This window comes from Pelodiscus sinensis, chromosome 4 (assembly GCF_049634645.1).
Source record: "Pelodiscus sinensis isolate JC-2024 chromosome 4, ASM4963464v1, whole genome shotgun sequence".
Lineage (NCBI taxonomy): Eukaryota > Metazoa > Chordata > Testudines > Trionychidae > Pelodiscus > Pelodiscus sinensis.
The window spans coordinates 104,439,504-104,461,710 of NC_134714.1; positions in this window are offsets into that span (position 1 = coordinate 104,439,504).

The following is a 22,207-nucleotide window of genomic DNA, read 5'->3' on the forward strand; positions in this document are numbered from 1 at the left end:
TATTCATACTATTTAAATCTAAAATGAAGCATTTATAATTATACATTTTGTGGGGACAGAGTACTGCGGCTGGGGGCAGGGTGCTGGGAGGGCAGAGGACAGAGTGCCAGTGGGGACAGAGTTCGGGGAGTGGGGACGGGAGTGGGGACCGAGTTGTGTGGCTGTGGACAAGGTAGTTGGGACAGCATTCTGTAGTTGAGGACAGGGATGTGGGGACGGCATTCTGTGGCTCGGGGGTGGGGGTGGAGGCAGAGAGTCCCCTGCATCTCCCTCCTCCCAGCATTCTTCCCCCCTCCCAGGGAAACCAGTGGGCGCCTGCCCCGGGGCTGAACCCCCCCCCCACACACGCGCAGGGAAGCCCCGTGCGCGCGCGCCTGCCCCGGAGCCAACTCCCCCCTCTCCCCACGTGCGCCGGGAAACGCCCTGCGCACCTCCCACGGGGCTGACTCACCCCTCCTGTGCGGTGCAGGGGGCCAGCAGAGCAGCTACCTCACTTCTGGAATTGCAGGACTTCTGAAGCCGACACTACCTCTTGAGGTAAGTAGTGGGACTTCTGGGGGGGTGGGAGGGAAATGGGGGCGGGGCGGACAGGACGCCTCACGAGTGACTGGTCGAGGCCTCGAGATTGACCAGTAGCTCGCGATCGACCGGTTGATGACCGCAGCTCTAAGACCAGCTATACTAAGCAAGAAGAGCCCCACCCCCCCAATGCTGTGGATGAACAGCTGGAACCAGGTGAAAAATTGGAGCCCTCCCAGCTGAGGTGCCCCCAACCCTGCCACTCCCCTAATCCTCCAATAGCTGGATTTCACAGAGTAGGTCTGATTTCATAGTGTGTGACTCCCCTGCCAGCGAACCCCCCTTGCCCATCTGTCCCCCCCCGCCTGTGTGTCCCCCCCACTGTCTCACCACCCCCCTTTCTCTTCTGCTTCCGCAGCTCAGCCTCTGCCCAGCAACCCAGCATCTGTGCCAATCTAGATGCTCTTTTCCGCAAATGCTTTTAATGGAAAACTGGTGACTTCTTGCGCAAGAACTCTTTTATGGAAGAGGTCTTGTGAAAAAAATCTTCCACAAGAGTGGAAGCCCGGAGGTGGTGAGCATCAGTCAGGTGTGGGGAAAATCAAATAACTCCAATTGTGTCTAAGGGGGGACACTGGAGGAAATCAAAACTCTCTAAAAGAAAACTGCTGTAAGGGTTAAAAGTTTTCCAGACCTCTCTCCCTTTATCAGAGTGAAATCATCTAAACTCTAACCAAAGACCCTTACAAATGCCTATCCCAAATTCATGGATACTCCTAGTCTGTCACAAATTATCATGTATACTCTTATCTTTGTCACAGTTTGCCTTGTAAGACTACTCACTCCACATTCTTATGTGCCTTTGTTTTGTAAAACTTACTTCTCAGAGTACTTCTGCTGAGACTTTGATATGTTAAGGAAAACAATCAACAACTGAACTGTCTTAGCATTCTGTATAAAGGATCCAAAAACCTGTAACTCAGGGCTGACTGCTATTGTTCTCTGGTAGCTGTCAGCCTGCATGCATGCATAATAAAGTTTTTCCTTCTAGATTTCTCTCCTGCCTCACTGATTTGACTTCCAGTCTTGGACCCTTCTGGGGTCTCTGTACCCCAGGTGAACAAGATTTCCCTCTCACAGGCAACCCTGAGCAGCCTGACTGTAGGGCACGTGGATGCAGCAGGCAGCTCCAGGGCACTCCTGGGACCCTGGCTGCTCACACACACATCCTGCCCAGGAGAGGGAGAGGGGGATGCTGGCTGGAAGCAGTCAAGCCCCAAGGGTGCAGGCCAGACCCCACACATCCCCACACACAGACAGCACGCAGCCATGCCTGCCTGTGTGACACAGCAGCTGCTCCTATGAAAAGTGCAGCGAGCCAGCCTTGTAATCATGGCCCCCATGGAGCCCCTCGGATGCTCCAGATCCCTCTGCTGCCCCTGAGGGAAGCCCCTCACTGCAGCCACACACTCCTCTGGGCTACTTGTCTGAGGGCTGGGGGGAGGGGTAGCAGAGAAGTGGGCAGCCCAGGCCTCTGGGCCACTGAAGTTGCTACTGGGGCGGTACACTCCCCAGTAGCCCTGGATGCATGTCCAGGGAAATCAGAGACAGTAGGATCACTTCACTCCCCAGGATTTTGAGCTTGTCTATATGTGAACACACACACAGAGCCACAGTTGTGGTGTGGTGTAACGTGAGGCTCATGGAGGTGGGCACGGGACTCAGGGACAGTGTGGGCAGGGCTGACTGACCGCCTTGCCATTTTCTGTATTCTCTGCAGCAGGACCAGCTGGGAGCGAGGGACCCTCCAGCCCTGTGGTGGTGGCACCAATCACCCAGGCACCAGTTCGGCGGGCCAGGCAGCACAACCAGCTCATCCAGCATCACATCTAGGCCATGGAGAGGATGGAAGTGGCGTTCAGCAGCAAGCTATAGGCTAACATGGAGTTGCGGCAGCAGCGTGGGGCCAGTTCCTCAAGTGCTGTGCCCACATGTACAACAGCATCTCGATGCTAACATTGCACATCAGCCATGCTGTGCACTATGGCATGGCCTTGCCTCACCCTCCTGCCCTCCCTGTTGTGCTCGTGCCCCCTCCTGCCACCCCTCCTGCCATGCCCATGCCTCCCCCTGCTGCACCCTGTGTCACATTACCGAATTGGAGGGAAGCAGCCAGATCGCTGCTGCACCCCTAGGTGGGGGTGTTGGCCCCAGAAATCAGTATGAAAGGGAGCCATGTGGGGTATTGAATGGGAGCTTGTTGTTTTCTGATCCTGTGTACACTGTTTATGTGAGTATATAATGTCTGTGTGTGTAGATCTGTAATCTGTGTGGAAACTGAAGATTTCCCTGCATGTGGTTAAGCACTGGGCAGGGCTGAGCCTGTGGAGCCTGTAGACATGCTAATTACCTGTGGAACAATGGTTCTCAGCTCAGCACTTCATCCCAGAGGCAGCATTGCAGGGATCGAAGAGCCCGGAAGACCTGTGAACCCATCCTGATGATAGGATGTGCAATAAGAACTTTTAAACCTGCAACACCTCTCCTAGAGCCTGCATCGAGAACTGGGAGATTCGGTGCATGTAACGTACTGTACTTTAATAACCTTACTCTCAGGCTTTTCTTTCTTGTAATAATAAACCTTTAGATATAGATTCTAAAGGATTGGCCCAGCGTGATTTGTGGGTAAGATCCAGAGGGTAAATTGACCAGGGATCTGTGGCTGGTTTCTTGGAACTTGTTCGGGGTAGGTGGGATTGGGTGCTAGGACCCCCCCCCCCCACCTGTGTATAGGCCCGGGGCCATCTGGGGCACGGATATTGCTGGGGTGTCGGAGGGGTTTTGCTCGTGAGGCTTCAGGCAGGCAGCTGAAGCGCTCTGTGAGACTGGTTTGTGGCCTGTTTGGAGAGGTCGCCAGTCAGGGGGACTGTAAGGAGCCCCGGATTTGAGCAATTCGCCCTGAGCGGACGCCCTCAGCTGTGCCCAGCCACGGCCCGGTCCGTCACAGTGGCGTAGTCGGCAGGATCCACAGATCTTGGTCAATTGAGCTTTGGGATCAGGACCCCATGCTGTCTACATTTGATTTTTAGTACTGAGAGTTTGGTTGGGTAAAGGGCAGCCGAAATGAGTCAGTGCCAGTATGAGAGCCTAAGTAGAGAGACTCTGAAGGATTTGTGCTCGGGGAGAGGCATTGCCTTTAGGAAAAGGGCCTCTAAACTAGATCTGGTAGTGTTGTTATTAACCAGAGATGTGGATGAAAAGGAGCAGAAGCAAGCCAAGGAGGCTGCTGAAAGAAGGCGGAAGGCAGATGAAGAAATTGCTAAGAGAAAACAGGAGATGGATCGGGAACTTGAGATGAGAAAAGCAGAACATGTAGAGAGAATGGCAGAGCATGCAAAGAAGATGGCCCTAGCCAAGGAGGAAAATGCTAGACTTGACCTCCAGCTTAAGAGACTAAAAGAACAAGAGAGACTGTATTCTCCTGAAGGTTCAAGGTATAACTCTGTGGGTATGCGGTATGCTTATGGTATGGCAGATGTATTTTGCCCAGCTAATGTGATGACCCAACCCCAAAGCATGTATGAACGCAAACCTTTTGTGTTACCTGTAGCTAACAGGGAGGTTTGGGAAGGGGGTGCATGTGGGTATGGAAAGTTTCCTGGAGCTGGTCAGTCTCCCTGTAACCAAGGGGAAAGTGTCTCTACATGTGTGCCTGTGGCAGATGGCTGTGTGTCTGTGCAGGGGGGCAGTGAGCCTGTGGGTGAGGGCCCGTCTGATGCCTCAGAGGTGAGGCTGGAATCAGAACCAGGGCAGGAAGAGCCCAGAAGTCAGGGAAATGTTTCTCTGGGGCAGTCTGGAGTGGCTGGCCAGAGTGAAGTTTTAGTTGAGGAGTTGGTGGCTGGTGAGGTTTGTGGAATTGAATCTGCACAAGCTGAAATTGAGTCGTGTGAAGCACAGTGTGTGCAAGCTGGCAATTTGGCTGGTGGAAGTAGCAGTGGGGCAGTAAAGGAAGCTGTCCCAGTGGCTAGCTGTATGCCTGAGATTAGCCAGGGGTGTTGGGACAAGGGAGAAGCTGTCTCTGGTTGTCTGGCTGTGTGTGGGGAAGAGTTTCTTCCTTTGTCTGAGGAAGGTGCCCCACAGCCTGTGAAGGCTGAGAGCAGTGTTGTTGTCCCAGAGTTGGGTCTGGATATAGCTAAGGCCCAGGAAGGGGGTGGCCCAAGGTTTGTGTCTGCTGGGGAGAGGGATGAGGTGACTCAGGTAGAGTCAGTCAGTGTTTTACCAGAACCCCAGAGACCAGACAGTGGTGACCCTGATATTGTGCCTGATGCTGCTGTGCTGCTGGCAGAGGGGGGAGCAACTCTGTGGGAGCAGGGAGACCCCTTAGCCCGGGCACAAGGAGAGAATGAGGGTGTGTTAACTCTGGTGCCTAATGATGGTATGGACGTTTACAGGGCCATTGTGAGCCAGGGAGTCACGCCCAGCCAGCCCTTTGTCTTGTTCAGGCCAGAGGTTTCAGGCCTGGAGCCCAGAAGACAAGGGGGAGGGGCAGGACTTGCTTTGGTCAAGAAGATTTGCAGTTTAAACCTGAGGGGCCAAAACTGCAATAGTGTGGGGCCAGAGAAGGGGCCTGATGGGGAATGTCAGTATACACCTGAGATAGGATTGTTCTTGTTACTGATGTTAATTCTTGTAACCAATGTACTATTGTTGCAGAGAATTGTAAAGGTATACAATGTGCATGATCCTATGGAAATACCATGTAATCTGTCCGGAGATGTACCAAATGACAGACGGTATGTAGGGGGACATTGTGATCTTACTAGTTCATGGTTAACACTTGTAACTGGTCCTGGAACTTTTTACAGGACAAAAGGGGTTCCAGCCAGAAGGTCCTGTGTAAAAAGGGAGACTGAGGCACGCCACCATTTTGTTTGGGGAGGCCTGTGATGCCCTCAGTGATGCTACTGGCATCACTTCCTGCATCAATTTTGCATTGGGGGTGTCACATTACCGAATTGGAGGGAAGCAGCCAGATCGCTGCTGCACCCCTCGGTGGGGGTGTTGGCCCCAGAAATCAGTATGAAAGGGAGCCATGTGGGGTATTGAATGGGAGCTTGTTGTTTTCTGATCCTGTGTACACTGTTTATGTGAGTATATAATGTCTGTGTGTGTAGATCTGTAATCTGTGTGGAAACTGAAGATTTCCCTCCATGTGGTTAAGCATTGGGCAGGGCCGAGCCTGTGGAGCCTGTGGACATGCTAATTACCTGTGGAACAATGGTTCTCAGCTCAGCACTTCATCCCAGAGGCAGCATTGCAGGGATCGAAGAGCCCGGAAGACCTGTGAACCCATCCTGATGATAGGATGTGCAATAAGAACTTTTAAACCTGCAACACCTCTCCTAGAGCCTGCATCGAGAACTGGGAGATTCGGTGCATGTAACGTACTGTACTTTAATAACCTTACTCTCAGGCTTTTCTTTCTTGTAATAATAAACCTTTAGATATAGATTCTAAAGGATTGGCCCAGCGTGATTTGTGGGTAAGATCCAGAGGGTAAATTGACCAGGGATCTGTGGCTGGTTTCTTGGAACTTGTTCGGGGTAGGTGGGATTGGGTGCTAGGACCCCCCCCCCCCCACCTGTGTATAGGCCCGGGGCCATCTGGGGCACGGATATTGCTGGGATGTCGGAGGGGTTTTGCTCGTGAGGCTTCAGGCAGGCAGCTGAAGCGCTCTGTGAGACTGGTTTGTGGCCTGTTTGGAGAGGTTGCCAGTCAGGGGGGCTGTAAGGAGCCCCGGATTTGAGCAATTCACCCTGAGCGGACGCCCTCAGCTGTGCCCAGCCACGGCCCGGTCCGTCACACCCTGTCCTGCCCACCTCCCTTTGATGCCTGCCCCAACCCGTTCTGAAGGGCGCTGAGGCCTCCACACCTGCAGATAAATCACAATGTAATTAAGAGAAGAAGATCCAGTGATTTTTATGAAACAGTTCCAGCTCCCAGCAGAGAGAAATCCTACAATTTTACCATCTAATTTTTGGAAGCCCTCAAATATTTCAGAAAAGGCTTTTTCATATTCTAGAGAGAACTGGTTGCCCCCAATCCTCCTTAGTCTGATCTGATCCTTCTATAATGTCACAAATTGTCCAAAGTTCAGACAACTTTGAAATCCACAGTGGTTGTCAAACAGGCATGTATTTTGGTGTCAAACAGGGATGTATTTTGGTGCCAGAGCACTTCCATATGTTCTTCTTTTTGCTACTTTGTCATTGTTTTCTCAGCTGGTACTGAGTGCATACATCTCCATACAAGATCAGATGGAAGGCTATTCAATATTGTTGCTGAAGAGCAAAAAGCAGAGTGAAGCACCCACTAATAAGATAATATTTTTACATGAATGCTTCAGTGCTCAATTCACACAGTGAAGGAGAGTTTCAGCAACCTTGCAGTAATTTTACATTAGCTTCTAATCAATTTGGAATAACTAAAGAGACAATGACTATGGAGCAAGGTGTTTTGACTGCACAAGTAGGCTTCTATCTATGATCTCTCTTGACGATTAACTTAATTCTTACTGGAAAGTAGTTATCTAACTACTAACCAAGCATGTGTGGGAACTAATAACAGGGATAGCAGATGAACACTAAGATGCATGTCAATCAGATGTGCATTTTGAGCATACAACTGTATAGTGACAATAGCTGGACTACCTACAGCAGGTATGCAAGAAAGTTAAACATCTTCCATACCCTCTCCACCATGGGAAACACAAGTTCCTGACACTGAAGTACTTGTGAAAGCAAAATTGAGATGCTTAATCACTATTCTCGAACACTGATGTTTCTGTTGCCTTGATCATCTGCACCAAATGGATGATACATTCCAAAGACACTCGTGTAAGGACAACTTAAGGATCCTTCAGGGCCACTGGGCAAACCTGCAGTTTCAATAGGGACTTGAAACATCAACACTGCAAGCTGGGAAGATATAGCTAGCCACAAGCTACACTTCTCATTACAAGGAGTCAATGAGGCCAAAGAGTGGCAGGTGAGGGAAAGGAAAGTGCAGCAAGCCTCAACTGTTAGTAGAGCGTCAGATTTTTCTTCTGGCCCTGTACCTTATGACTGCACTATGTGTGACAACGGCTGTTACTCTCAAGAATGCAACTTTTTAGCCATTCATAATGTTGAAGCAGGACACACAGTAAAGGAATTGCTTTGGCACTTACAACATCATTTTTCAAGATAGCTGGTTGCCACTCTTTGGAAGCCACTGGGATTCTGACAAATAATTCCATAATATCCCATATACTTCTCTGGTGCTAGTTAGTGAGGGGTTGGAGTGGCAAATGCCCCATCCCATTGTTTTTCGTCCTTCTTCAAAGTTACATAGGCTGCAAAGCCAGTGTGGGGGCAGGGAGCGGAGAATGGCAACATTTTAAATCAGTACCACTGCTGCTAGAGCAGTCTGAAGCTTCACGTCAAATGCATGATCACATCACTGCACCCAGCCACCCTCATCACTGAAATCTGGCCCACACACCCCACAAATGAAGGGCTTGCACGCTCCCATGCCAAATTTCAGTGAGTGTCATTGTGACATGCAGATAGGGAGTCTGATTCCTGTGCAGTGAAGCACAGGGTAGTCCACTGAGAACTCAGCTCTTGGTGGCACTGCTCATGCACTGTGTGAGTAAAACGGGGAGACTCCCTGAATCAAGGGAGACCTGGAGTCACAGCAGGAGATGAGATTTGTGGGGTGATGAGTGAGTCCTGACTGGAATGGGGCACCTGAGGGAGGAAGGGACCAAAACTTACCATCTAATCCCCTCCAAGAAATCTCAGTTGTTGCCATTGCCTCTCAGTGGACCTCCCTGAATGGCCAATTTGCTATAATTATCTAAAGAGTTAGAACAAGAAATAATCACATTATAGAAGAGAAAGAGGTGGTCATGTGATCATGTCCTTCTGTCCTATCCCACCCCAATTTAAATAGAACACAGTAGTAGACCCAGTATATTTAAGATGAAGGGTTTCTCCCACCCTACTATCATCAATCAGAGTTTTGGGATTGTCCTGATGGGTTCTACTCCATCGGTGATGATAAACTTTTAGCTGTGTGCATGCATAGTGTGCTCCCTCTACCTAAAGTGTTTACCCTGTGAAGTTGAGTCAACACAGTAGATCCCTGAGAGCACCCAAAAACAACAGATCAGGCAAGGATGAACCCAATTAAGCAGTTTTATTGCATATTAACAGTTATTAGTAGACCGTCTCAACACTAAGCCATTGTGCAGTCTGTAAGACTCGGTAATACCCTCACATATAAAAGCACATATAGCGCTCCCTCCCCCCATTCAGGGTCAGTCAGCACTCACCCTTTATGGTGCCTTTTATAGACATTGTGACAGGGTCAGGCCAGGGAGCTGCTGCAGAGAGGGCCTATTTGAAATCATGGGAAGGTACGTGGGCGAAGCCCGCCCACATTCTAAAAGCCCCTCCCCAACCTTATGGGAGGGACACTGAACCCATGTTCAACTGAATCCGGGGGACAAAAAAATGACAACAGGGTCAAGGAGTGCGGGTCACAGGCTTAAAATAAGGGAGCCGGATGGGGACACCGAGCAGAGAACCCCGGACAGCGCCCACTGCTCCTCAAAGCTGTCGATGGAGCCAGTGGACGCCGCCCAGAGGAACTCTGCCCGGATTCGTGACACGAGGGAAGAGCGGAAATAGACCCCACAGTCGCAGAGAACCCCCTCGTCTAGCATCCTCCTCCTGCTATTATAGATGGCAGCTTTCGCTAAGGCCAGGAGGAGGTTGACGAGGAGGTCTCGTGACTTTGTGGGGCCACGGATAGGGTGTGCGTAAATAAAAAGGTGAGGGGAGAAGTGCAGCCAGAACCTCAATAAGACGTTCTGGAGGAGCCGGAATAGGGGCTGCAACCTGGCGCATTCGAGGTAGGCGTGCGCCAGGTTCTCCCTCACGCCGCAGAAGGGGCAGGTGTCTGGGATTGGGGTGAACAGCGCCAAGTACACGCCTGTGCTCACAGCCCCATGAAGGAGCCGCCAGCAGATGTCCCCGACAGGCCGCGGAATTAAGGTGGAATAAATGCTGGCCCATCGGGGTTCCCCACCCTCTATAGGTCTGAGATAGTCCCGCCACTTTGTATCGGGGCGGGACATGAGGGTGGGGAAATGCAGGGTGTGGAGCACGAGCGTGTACAGCTGTTCCCTGGGCGCGGTCCGGAAACAGACCGGCTGCAGATTTTGCAGCCGGCTGGGGGTCCAAGGGTGGGGAGGCTGGGAGGGCCCGCGGGACAGGGGCCCAATAAAGAGGGACGGAGACTTTGCAGGAGGGGAGGGGCGGGGCGTTCCCTCTCGCAGGGCTCTCTGTAGGAGATCGTGAGCGGGCTGCGACAAAGCCGCCTTCACCTCCTGGAGTAGGCGCTGGGGAGTTCGAGGGGTGGAGAGCCCCATGCGTTGAGCGAGCGCTCGGGGATCCACCCAGTCCCCCCTGTCATAGTCCAGAAGGTCCCCGACCATGGTGGTTTCTGCCAGAATCAGCCTCTGGCGCACCAAGGGAGACTCTGCCACCTGCACGTGCAAGGGTGGATTGTGGAGCAGGGGCTCCGCGAGGAGGTCTGCTGCCTCGGAGGCCACAACGGACCTGGTCGCCAGAAACAGCTTCCAGGTCTGGAGGAGGTCCTGGTAGAATTCCGGCAGTTCTGAGAGGTCTCACGGAAGGCCCCTCGGCTGGATAAAAAAGAGCTGCCGGTCCTATCGGAGCTCTCGGAGGCGGCGGAGGAAGGCGTGCCCCAAAATGCTCCATGCCGGACTACCTGCACTAAAGAGGAGTCTCTGCAGGGCCTGGAGGCGGAAGGTCCGGACCTGGCTGCGCACGCAGACCATGCCCTGGCCCCCCCTCCTCCAGGGGGAGAGAAAAGATCCCTGCAGAGACCCAGTGCAGTCCCAGCCAAAGGAACCCCAAAGCTGCCCTCTGGAGCTTGGCCGGGACCTCCGGGTGCGGGCGCAGGGTGTTGAGCCGGTGCCAGAGCATGGACAGGACCAGCTGATTGAGCACCAGCGCTCTCCCGCGAAGGGAGAGACACCGGAGCAGTCCTGTCCATCTCCACAGCCGCTCACCCACCCTGGCCTCCAAACCTTACCAGTTTTCTGGCAGAGAAGGATGCGTGGCAGATAATTAGACGCCCAGATAGAGCAGCGGACCCGCGCTCCACCTGATGGCCTGAAGCGCGGGTGGGAGGGAGCTGGCCCGCCACCCGTCCCCGACCACCAGGCCAGAGCTCTTGACCCAGTTGACTCGGGCTGAGGAGGCTGCCGAGTAGACAGCTTGGCAGGCCTCCACCCGCGCCAGGTCGCCCGGGTCCTGGACCACGAGGAGCACTTCGTCGGCGTACGCCGACAGGACCAACCGCAGCTCCGGCTCCCGAAGCACCAACCCCATCAACCTCCTACGGAGGAGACAGAGGAAGGGCTCGATCCCCAGAGTGTACAGCTAGCCCGACAGCGGACACCCCTGACGCACCCCCCGCCCGAAGCTGACCGGCTCGGTCAGGGTCCAGTTGAGCCTGGCCAGACACTCCGCGAGGGCGTACAGCACCCGGAGAAAACCCACAAACTGGGGCCCCAAGCTGAAGGCCTGCAGGGTGCCCAGGATATACCCGTGGTCCATCCTGTCAAACGCCTTCTCCTAGTCCAGGGACAGGAGGGCGAACGACAAGCCATCCCTACGCCTGAGCTCTAAGAGATCCCGGACCAAGTACAAGTTGTCAAATATACTACGGCCCAGTACGGTGTAGGTCTGGTCGGGATGGATCACGTCCGCCAGCACGGACCGCAGTCGCAGCGAGATGGCTTTCGCTACGACCTTGTAGTCCGTGCTGAGGAGCGAGACGGGACGCCAGTTCCGTAGGTCGCGGAGGTCCCCCTTCTTCGGCAGCAGGGCGAGCACCGCTCGCCTGCACGACAGAGGGAGGACCCCGCTCTCCAAGGACTCGGCCCAGACAGTCCCAGAACACGCGGTAGAACTCCACGGTCAGCCCGTCCATGCCCAGGTTTTATTGTTCGGCATGAGACGGAGGGCTTCCGAGAACTCGGCCAGAGTGAGAGGCAGCTCCATCCGGTCTCGGTCGCCCGCGCTGACCGTCGGGAGCTCGGTCCAGAGCGCCCTGCAGGCGTCGGCTTCGGTCGTATCCGGGGAGAACAAACTGGCGTAGAAGGCCCTGGCCCTTCCGCGCATCTCCGCCGGGTCCGTGAGGGGGTGCCGTCCTCCGCCAAGAGGCAGGTGACGTGCTTTTTGGCCCCCATCCTTTTCTCCAGGGCATAGAAGAAATGGGAGCCGCGATCCATCTCCCGAAGGAGGTGGATGCGAGATCGAACAAAGGCGCCCCGGGCCCTGTGATCTTCCAGGGCCCGGAGCTCCTCCCGCTTCTCCCGGTACGCCTCGCGGAGGAGTGGATCCTCGGGGGCGGACGCTAGGCGCCCCTCCAGCTTCAACACCTCCCGTTCCAACTGCTCTATCGCCGGATCCCTCCGCCGGCTGGCGCCCCGGGAGTAGTCACGGCAGAAGAGCCGGGCGCGCACCTTCCCCACGTCCCACCATCGCCGCGCTGAGGGAAAGGCGGGCCGCTGCCCCCGCCAGGCCTGCCAGAACTCCCGGAAGGACGCCACGAAGCCCTCATCCTCCAGCAGGCTATTGTTGAAGTGCCAATAGGCTGGCCCCAGCCTCTCCGCTGTCAGAGAGGCTTTCACGGCCACCAAATGGTGGTCCGTGAACGGGGCCGGCCGGACGCTGGAGGAGTGGGCTCGTGCCAGATGGAATCGCGAGAGGTAGATGCGATCCAACCGGGAGTGGCTCGACCGCTCGCTCCCCACCCGGACGTAAGTGAAGGTGGTACTGTCGTCCGGGTGGTGGTCCCGCCAGACGTCCACCAGGGAGTGATGTTCCACGATCTCCCTGAGGACGTCTGCCGCGGCCTGGCAGTTCGTGAGTCCTACACGGTCCCGGTCATCGAGGGTGGTGTTAAAGTCCCGGCCCAGGACCAGGCACTCGCGAGGATCCAAAGTGCCGAGGAAGGTGGCCGCCTGCCGATAAAAGGTGACCTGGTCCGGGCCCGCGTTCGGGGCATAGACGTTGACCAGGTTCAACGTCTGCCCCTCCACGCGGGCCCGGACGTGCAGCAGGCGGCCCGGGACAACCTCGGCGGTCCCCAGCACCTCGGGCCGTAGGGCAGGGGAGAACAGGGTGACCACCCCGGCCGAGCGAGCGCTGAGGTGGCTAAAATACACCCAGTCCCCCCACTCCAGCTGCCAGCCAGCCTCGACAGCTGGAGTCGTGTGGGTCTCCTGCAGGAAAACCACCGAGTACCCTCCCTCCCGGAGGAAGGAGAGCACCCGGCTCCTGCGGAGACCCGCCCTACAGCCCCGGGCATTCAGTGTCACGATGGTGGCATAAGTCATACTGAGGGCTGGGGTGGATCCTTGCGGGCAGGTGAATCGGCGGCCCCCCACGGGCTCCGCAGCAGACCGCTCCCCGACCCGAACATCAGGAGAGAGTCTCGAAACTTGCGGGCCCGGCGGAAGGCCGCGTCGTCCTGCCTATTCGCCCCTCTCCCCTGCTGCAACAGGGCTCTAGTGGCCTGAAGAATGAAGTGAAATTCCCCCCAGCGCTGGAGGGCGAGCTGCACCTTTCCTCTTGCCCCGCGGTTGTCTGCGAGGAATTGGCGCAGCTCGCTCCTCAGCGCCGAGGGGGAACCAGGGTTCTCCTCCGTCCGGGCCCCCAGGTGGAGCTCACGGGCCACGGAGGCGGGCAGACAGGGGTCCGATCCCCGTCGCGGCACCGACACGGCTGGCGCCGAGCTGCCCGCCCCCAACCCCGGCAAGAGAGGAGGCGGCGGAGGGAACACGGCAGCCCCTAACAGATCGGGGACTGGGGATACAAAAACAACCCCCCGAGGGCCACCCATAGCTAGCGGGAATGAGACGGCCCTCGCGGGGGTGGCACTCGCGGACATTTGGGGAGGTGGTAGGGATGAATCAGGTGACACGACTGGGGCCGGAATGGGAGAAGGGTGGGGGGACAGCGATGGAAGGGTGTTTTCCACGGTAGGGGTGGGGGGGAGGGTGGGCTCTAGGCTAGACGATGGGTCAGGGTTGGGGAATGGGGCAGACATGGGGGTAGGAGAGGGATCGGGAGCAGGGGAGGGTTCAGAACTGGAAATGGGTTCGTAAAGGGCGGAAGCGAGGATGGGGGGAGGATCGGGACGTGGGAGGGCATCAGAATCCCAGGCAGGGTCTGGGAAGGGGTCCCCCATGGCCGTTCCACCAGGCTGCGGCACTTCCCGGATGGGGACCTGGGGGTCAGGAACAGGAACGGGGGGGTCCGCGCCGACGCCGGGCTCAGATGGAAAAGCTAGTATTAGTGCCTCGGCGTCGGCTAGTATGGTATCTTGTGGTGGGCCCCCAACGGGAAGGGAGGATGACCGCCCCACCCCGGTTACTGGAGGGGGAGCACCCTCAGCCCCTGGACTCGGCCCCTCTGCGCCAGCTGTCGCCCCGGAGGGCTCGGCAGCATCCGTTCCGGCGCTCGAGTCGGCCGGGCCAGTGGGCAGTATCAGGGGTGCCCCGAGCGTGAGGATGGGGTCGGCCACCTGGGACACGAGGTTGGGGAGAGGAGGAGGCAGCGCCACGGAGTCGCCGCCCAGACCGACGCCCGCTGGCGGAGGGTCGTCCTCCCCCTGGGTGAGCGGGGTCAGACCCAGGGCCTCGATCTCCTCAAGATGGAGCTCAACTCCATCCCCTCGGCCCCGGAGCCTTCCCCTCCGGCCGCCAAGGCACCAATTACCTCGGCGGGGACGGAGGGGGTCTCGGTTGAAACCAGGGCCGGGGGGGCTCCATCAGAGGCCTCCTTGTGGATAGGTTCCTCAGGGGGGACTTCATCGTCCCCCCTCGCTGCCACGGCTTCCTCGGCCGGCGCCTCCTGCTGACGCTCGCCGGGGGGGATCTTGACAGCGCTGGCCCCCCTCGGGATCTTTCTGGGGGCCTTCCCACCCTCCGCATCGGACGGGGGAGAGGAAGCCCGCGAATGGCGGGCTTTGCGCTTCCCCCGGACGAGCGTCCAGTCCTCCGAGGTGGAGGTGGAGGGCTGGTCAGCAGGGGCAAGGCCGCGGGGTACGTTTGATTTTCGGGGAGGGCGTTGTGGCAAAGGAGGGAAGGAGGAGGATACTTCCACCTGGGGGGGCCCTCTTCCTTGCCCAGCGGCAGCCGCGCCACCCTCTCCTCCTCGGGCTCCGCAGAGACAGATCGAGTAGAGGCGGGGCCCGCCTGCCCGCTCGGGCACATCGGAGGGGGCGCCTCCGGCTCCCAAGCAGGGCCGTCGGTTGGAGGAGGGGCGGCTGCGGAGGCCAGACTACCAGGGGGGCTGGCGGTGGTGGGGCCAATGTCCACACGGGCCCCGGAGGTCCCGGACACCTCCCCTGACCGGGCCAAGGGACAGTCCCTCCGGACGTGCCCCATCGCCCAGCAGAGGAAGCACCGGGTCTCCCCCGAGGAGTAGTGGATCCGATAGTGGGCCCCCTGGTAGGGCACCATAAAGGACCCCTCGAGCGCCTCCCCGCCACGCGCCGCCGGCGGCAGCTGCAGCTGTACCTGCCGGTGGAAGGATAGGACGTGGCGGAGGGCGGGGTCCTTACAGCCCAGCGGAAGAGGGCTGATGGTCGAGATGGGCTTCCCCAGAGTGGAGAGGGAAGGTAACAGGGCGGCATTAGGGAGGAAGGGCGGGATGGAAGTGAGCACTACCCGTACGCCCAGGTCCTCCAACTGTTCGAGGGGCACGTGCACGCCCCCCACCGCCAGGCCCCTCTCCACCGCCTCCTGGGCGGCGGCCTCCGAGGCAAGGAAGAACACCGCCTTGCCGTACATCTTAGAGGCCGCCACCACGGCCGAGGCCCCCACCACCCTCGCCAATGCCCGCACGTAGGTTTCCATGTGGGGCGAGGCGGCGACCAGGAGACAGCGGACGCCGTGCCTCCTGGTCATGGCGGGAAAGGGGCCTCGGCCACCAGGGATGGAGCTGGAGGCGGCAGTCGGGGCGGATGACCCGGCATGTGGGGGGGCGGCAGCGGCCACCTGGGCGTACGCTCTGGGGGCTGTAGGTGTATCGCCCCCAGAGCCGGTGGGGGGAACAGCAGGGAGGGGAGGAGCTGCAGCCGGTGTCGGGGCTGCAGCGGGTGGGGCGGTTTTGGCCACGGAGGGGTCGGCTTTCCGGGCTGGGCCCTTGCCTTTCTTCCCTCCCCAGCTTTTCTTGCCGGCCGAGGCAGAGAATCCACCCTTGTCAGGGGGGGCAGCGGCCGTGGCAGCAGCAGAGCTCGGGTCGGGGGTAGGGAGGTTGGCCGCAGCAGTTGCTTGGGCCGATGGCACTGATGGGACCGAGGGACCATCAGGGACGGGGGTCTCCTCCATCCTGGGGAGTGGGTGGAGGGAGGTGCAAATGGCAAACTGTGGGCGGGGGGGCAGGGGTTAACCACTCCTCCCCACCAAACAGCAGGCAGGGGCGGAGGGTATCAGTGGAAGGAGGGGGGGGCTGGAAGAGGGGGGAGGGCACTGGGTCCAAGGAAGGGCAACCATGAGAGGGAAGGGTTAGCAGCCACTCCTCCCTGCTAAGACTAGGGCAGAGGAGGAGGGCGCTATTGCAAGGGAGGGGGCACGCGAGGGAACAAAGGGGGGGTACACAATGGGGGGGGAGGGAAAAAGGGGAGGGGAGGGGGGAACCAACCACTCCCTCCCACTAACTGATTTCAGGGAGGGAGGGTTCTACCACGGGTAGTAGACTAGGAACCTAAAAGGCCAGCGACCTGTCCTCCCTGCAAGGCTGGAGGCAGAGGAGGAGGGTGCTGGCAGGGCAGGCAATGAACAAGGTGGTGGGTGCAGGGCGGGGGCCGGCTCCTCCGGCTGCACTGGGGCACAAGAAGGACTATGGGGCTGTTGAGGGGCACGGGTGATGTGAATGGAGGGTAACTAAATAAGGGGGGGCACAAGCGCTCGGGCAGGGGGCAGAACTCTGGGTGGGGCTACAGGACTTCTGGGGGGCTGGGGGAGAGGGGCATCGGGTTAGCAGGGCAGGATAGGGCCAGGAGGGACTGGGAAACAGCACACTAGCTGAATGTGGGCGGGGCAGGTGAGAACAAACTGAGGCTGAGCTGGTCAGCAAACTGAGGAGGGGAGAAGGGAACAGAACTGGCTAACAGAGTGGGGAACAGGGCAAGGAAACCAAAGGTAAGGGGGAGGCCCCCCAACCTAACACTGCTGAGGGAAGGGGGCTGGGGCCAAGTCCAGGGGGGGGCAGGGAGCTCACCCACAAGCGTTTGTGGGAGGCTCAGTCCTCGCCCACTGCCACAGTAAGACAGTCCCAGGTGGCACAAACAGGGGGAACAGCCAGCCCCACCGAGGGGCGCTTCCTTGGTGGTGCAGGGGTTGGTGGAGGGGGTTGTGGGGTGGGTGGTATGGGGGGGGCAGCTGGACTAGGGGGAGGGCTCTACGCCTCTCCCCCAGCCCCTCTCTTGGTGTCTCTGTCCACCACCACCCCAGGAGCAGGTAAAAAACTCAGTTCTTGCAAACAAACCCCCTCCACAGTCCAACCGGCAGTCCTTGTCCTCCTCGGTGGGGTGCAGGTGGTCAGCAGCAGCAGGCGGGCAGCAGCCAGGTGGAGCAGGCCTCCGGATGGTGGGTGCTGGTGGCGTCCTCCTTCTCTGGAGCAGTGGATGAGGGGAGAGGAAGGGCAGCCGGCAGGCCCCCCCTCTCCCCTCAGGCAGCAGCAGCAGCAGCAGCAAGTGGTGGTGAGAAGCAGAAGCAGCAGCAGCGGCTGGAGCAGTGTCCAGGGAAGCAGGCCTCAGCAGGCAGGCAGGAGGGCGGCTGGGTGAGTGGGGAGGGCTCCGGCTGGTGCAGGAGCAGGAGTGGGGGTAGAAGGGGAAGAGCAGCTTCTGCACCCTGCTGCCTCTCCTCCTCCTCCTTCCCAGAAGTTGCAGTGGGGCAGGGGAATGGCACCCACGGAGCCCGAGTGCAGAGGGGGGAAAAAGCAGTCCCAAAGGGAAAAAACCCTGTGAGAGAAGCAGAGAGCATTAGGTAAAGGCAGCAAAGGAGGGAGCCTGTGGGCCCCTGGCTCGGGCTCCCTACCACTGAGACCCGCTGCAAAACCCCAGTAGGGGCTTGGAGAAGAGGGGCCCTTGCCACAACATGTACAAACAAGTTACATAATTTCTTACATATCAGGTTGCCACCCTCTGTTACCTGGTTACCTAGGTCAGTATGTACATTAGTTTTTGGGGTGTTGGTTGGTACCAAAATGTTTCTTACTGAGATGTTCTGCTGCTCCCCTCTGGCTCACAGTCTGTCCTTGATCTTCGTATTTGGTGCCTCCCTATGTTCTTTCATGCTCAATCTAATTTATATAATCATACAGTTAGCAATATGGCCTCTTTCTTGGCTGCCATGTTATAGAACCAAAGATTCCAGGCCTGTTGCTGTTTTTATATTACAGGCTTTTATTCAGGCCTGCTGACTCCATGTTACCAACCCTCAACTTACTACACCTACTATGCCCAGCATTCTCATGTGACTATACATCAGTCTGTGGTAGCACAGATAGCCACCTCCAGAAGGAGAGTTCCTGTCAATTCTCTTTGAGAGGAAGCTTCTTGCACAATCGCCTGTCAGAAATTGGAAAAATGTAAGGCTTCACCCACAGTTAGTACCAGATGCTATAGTGCATGGAAATGCTCAAGACCCTGGGAGGAGAGCTCTTAGGGTGGTAGCCAAAGGTTCTGGGGCTTCAGGGAAGTAGCCTAGGAAAACAGATGGTGATAGAGTTGGAGAAGGGGCAACAAGAGGCTGCTAAAGGGGCCCTGGGTTGGTACAGGGTAGCAGCAGGCCTGTCCCCTCTTCTCCCCACCCCTTAACAGGTTCAACTCACTGTCATGGCACCTCCTATTGGTCACTCCAGCTCAGTCCAGCCTCAGTGAGCCCTCTCTTGGTGGTATCTTGCTTGTCATTGGCTGTTCTTTCAATCTCCGCCATGCCAAGACCCACGTCCCTCCAAGACTACAGAACCCCTTCCCACTGGGTATTACTCAGCTGGTGGGGCCTGCACCTGGGTTCTTCCCCTCCTGGGGAACCTGCATGTCTTAGTGTCCCATTGCCATTCTTCATCTAGATTCTAGCCCTTTCCCTCAGGAAGAGGTAGAGGGAACACTGGCGGTTAACAGAGCTTATTCTCAGCACAACTAACAGGAGACTTTGTGGCAGTGAGTCTAACACCGTGACACAGCACTAGAGCACTACCTAAGGATTTTCTGTTTTTTAAAGGCATAAATAAGTTTCAACATGTAGCTGGTTGTAAACCTATGCCCCTTTCAGTTTTTAGAAAATAATAAGCAACATATTACACACACATTCACAATGCATTTCCCTTTGCCATCTGTAACAAGAAAAATCAGTTGTTTTGAATACAAAGTGTTAGGAAAGCTAATCTGCTACTAGTAATTTGGCCAGATGCCAAATATGTTTCTCTTTGGACACTTACCTGCTCACACAGCAAATTAATTTATTTCCTCCTGTCACATCACATTTGGAATTTTTTATTGGTACTGACAAATCATTACTTAAAAGGACCTAAATAATTATGTTAGCACATTATCATCACTACTTTATCGCTATACTTCAGCACAACTTTATCTCTATTTCACAGATACATGGGTGAAAGATGCATCTAGACTTGCTGCCTGTCTACACTGGCCGCGAGTATTTGCACAAGACCACAGATGTTCTAATGTATGAAATCAGTGCTTCTTGCACAAATACTCTGACGCTCCCGCTCAGGAATAAATGTTCTCGCGCAAGAGGCCAGTGTATGGCAGCCAAGACATTTTGTGCAAAAGCAGTCTGAATGGAAAAAAGCCCTAGTGGCCGCTTGGATGCTCCATACCTGCAGGCAGCTCCCAGACTTCCTGGTAACCCGAGACCCCTTAAAGGCAAGACGCAGCCTGCAGAGGCCATGAGGCAGAAGCCTTTCTGTCACCTCTGCAGTGAGCTCTGCCACAGGCTCCTGCTGTCCCCAAAAGTCACCAGAGCAGGATGGCAGCTCCAGGCGGGGAACAGCCACCCACACCCCCAGTGCAGGAGACCCCAAGGGGCCAAAAATGGAGAGCCCCCATCCTGGTCCCCGGGGGAGCCGGAGGCCCTACCCTACCGCTGGGAAGCAGAGGAGGCCCTCCATGAGACCCACTCCCGTTGCCACAATGCGGAGATCTTCAACCGCATGGCCCAGGCACTCGCCCACCAGGGACATCCAGCCTGGACCCTCGAGCAAGGTGGAGGTGAAGGAACTGCGCCTGGGCTCTGGCCAGGCCAGCGAGGGCCAGGGGGCAGGAGCCAACACCTGCCCCCCACTACCAGCGGCTCCATCGCATCCTGGGCCAGACACCACCCCAGGGACCGTCCAACCCTGTGAACACCTGCAGGCGCCCCCCCCCCCCCCATCACCAGGATCAGCGAGACAGGGAAAGAAGACACCACCAGTGGGTCGGAGGAAGAGGACAGGCACTGTGACTCTCCAGGCAGAGGCCCCCTCCGGTAGCCCCGATGTCTCCTATGAGTCCTCGGAGGCCGGGGAAGTGATACACCAGTGAGTGTTGCACTTTGCACTCACAAGGGCGGGGGGGAGCCAGGCACCTGGAGGGGAGGGGGAGAGTGCATCACTCAGGCCTCATGTGCTGCACACTATGTAGCATTAGCAGTATGCGGCACGTGCAACCATGTGCAGCTTGGTGACAGAGCGGCATGTGGCCACGGCAGGCAACTCCAGGGCACGCCTGGGACCGTTCTGCTCACACACATCTGGCAGGACCATGAGGAAAGGTGGATGCCGGCTGTAACCCACCAGGGCTCCAAGGGCTCAAGCCAGAGCCTGCACCCCTGCAAGGGTGCAGCATGCAGAGCCAGCTGCTTCTGGGAAAACTGCAGCGTCACAGCCCTGTGAGCGTGGCCCCCCCACTGAGCCCCTCTCCTGCTCCTTGGCTGGCCTTGGCTGCTCCTTGGCTGGCCCCCTGACGGAAGTCCCCATTGCGGCCACACATGTCCCTGGGCTACCGTGTGTGAGGGCTAGTGTGAGGGAGAGGGTGGGGCACTCGGGCTGGCCCTAGGGCCACCTGAGTTTTGCTGCAAGGATGGGACACTCCCCAGTCACTCTCCTAGTTCCATCCAGGAGACATCCCACGTGATGGGGATCTGAGAGACAAAACCACGTCTCCCATATGTGCTCCCAGGCACTGTGTGGGGATTCATCTTGCTCCCTGTCAAACACCATTGATTAGCCCAAAGCCTCACAGCCTCCATCAGCAGGGAGTTCCACAGGTTAACACAACACAAGCACCCTCCCACCCCCCGAAAGGGCCAAGACACAGACTGGTGGTTACAATACAGGGAGAACGCTCCTACTCCAGGGGTGGTCCTGTATGCAAACATACAACACGTGGGGGAGAGGAGTAACTGAGTGGGCCCAAGCCACACTACTGTGGGGTCACCTGGGCTCAGGTGGAGGGTGTGGGGACAGTGGCCGGGCTGCCTGACTGACCCATCCTTTCTTCTGTTCCCTGCAGCAGGACCAAAGCACAAGCGGGGGATCCTCCAGCCCTGCAGCAGCAGCGGCGGCAGCACCCCCAGCAGCCCAACCACCAAAGCAGCGGGTCCGGCAGCGGGACCAGCTCCTTCAGTGCCACGTGCAGGCCATCGAAGGAGTGGAGGCAGCCATCATGCGGCAGGTGGAGGCGGACCTGCCATGGCACCGGGAGGCCTGGGGCTCCTTCCAGGCCCAGTGCGTGTGCATAGGGGATGCCATATCCACCCTCACCATGCACATTGGCCATGCCATTCATTATGGTAGCTTTGCCCCATGCACCCGCCATACTTCCCAGAGCAATGCCTCCTGCTCCCCCAATGGCCCCTTCTGCTCCTGCTCCTGGCCCTCCTGCCTACCTCCCCGTGCTGCCTGCCCCAACGCGCCCTCATCCCCATGTGCAGGTCCGCCCTTACAGAAGCAGTCGCAGGGGCCACCCCTCCTAGCAGTAGCTCCTCCCCCTCCCAGTTAAAAGCCTCCTCCTCCCATCCTACATCTCCCCCCTCCCTATTGTAAATAAAAAGTTCCAAGTTTGTGTTTAAAAAAAAACCTGTTGTTGTTTATTGGGAGGTAAGGAGAGGGGAGGAGGGAAGGGTTGGGGATAGGAGGGAGCTGTCAAGGGAGACAGAGGCGACCCTACTATGGGGCCTGGGAGAACCTCTCTATCAGTGCCTCCCGGATGTGCACCCCATCATGGTGCACCTGGCAGATGGCAGCTGTGCGGGGCTGTTCGTAGGCCTGGCCCTCACCTGCCATCAATGTGGGGAGGAAGGCCTCCCCTCTCCACTCCACGAGATTGTGGAGCACGTGGCCACTACCTCCGGGACATCTCCAGACGGGTGAGCAAACAACGGAACCGGTCTTTCAGCCACCCGAAGGCACACTCGACTTGGTTGCATGCCCGGTTGAGGCGGTCGTTGAACTGGGCCCAGTTGTGGTTCGGCCACCTGATGTAGAGCCACATTAGCCAGGGCAGCAGGGGGTAGGCCACATCCCCCACG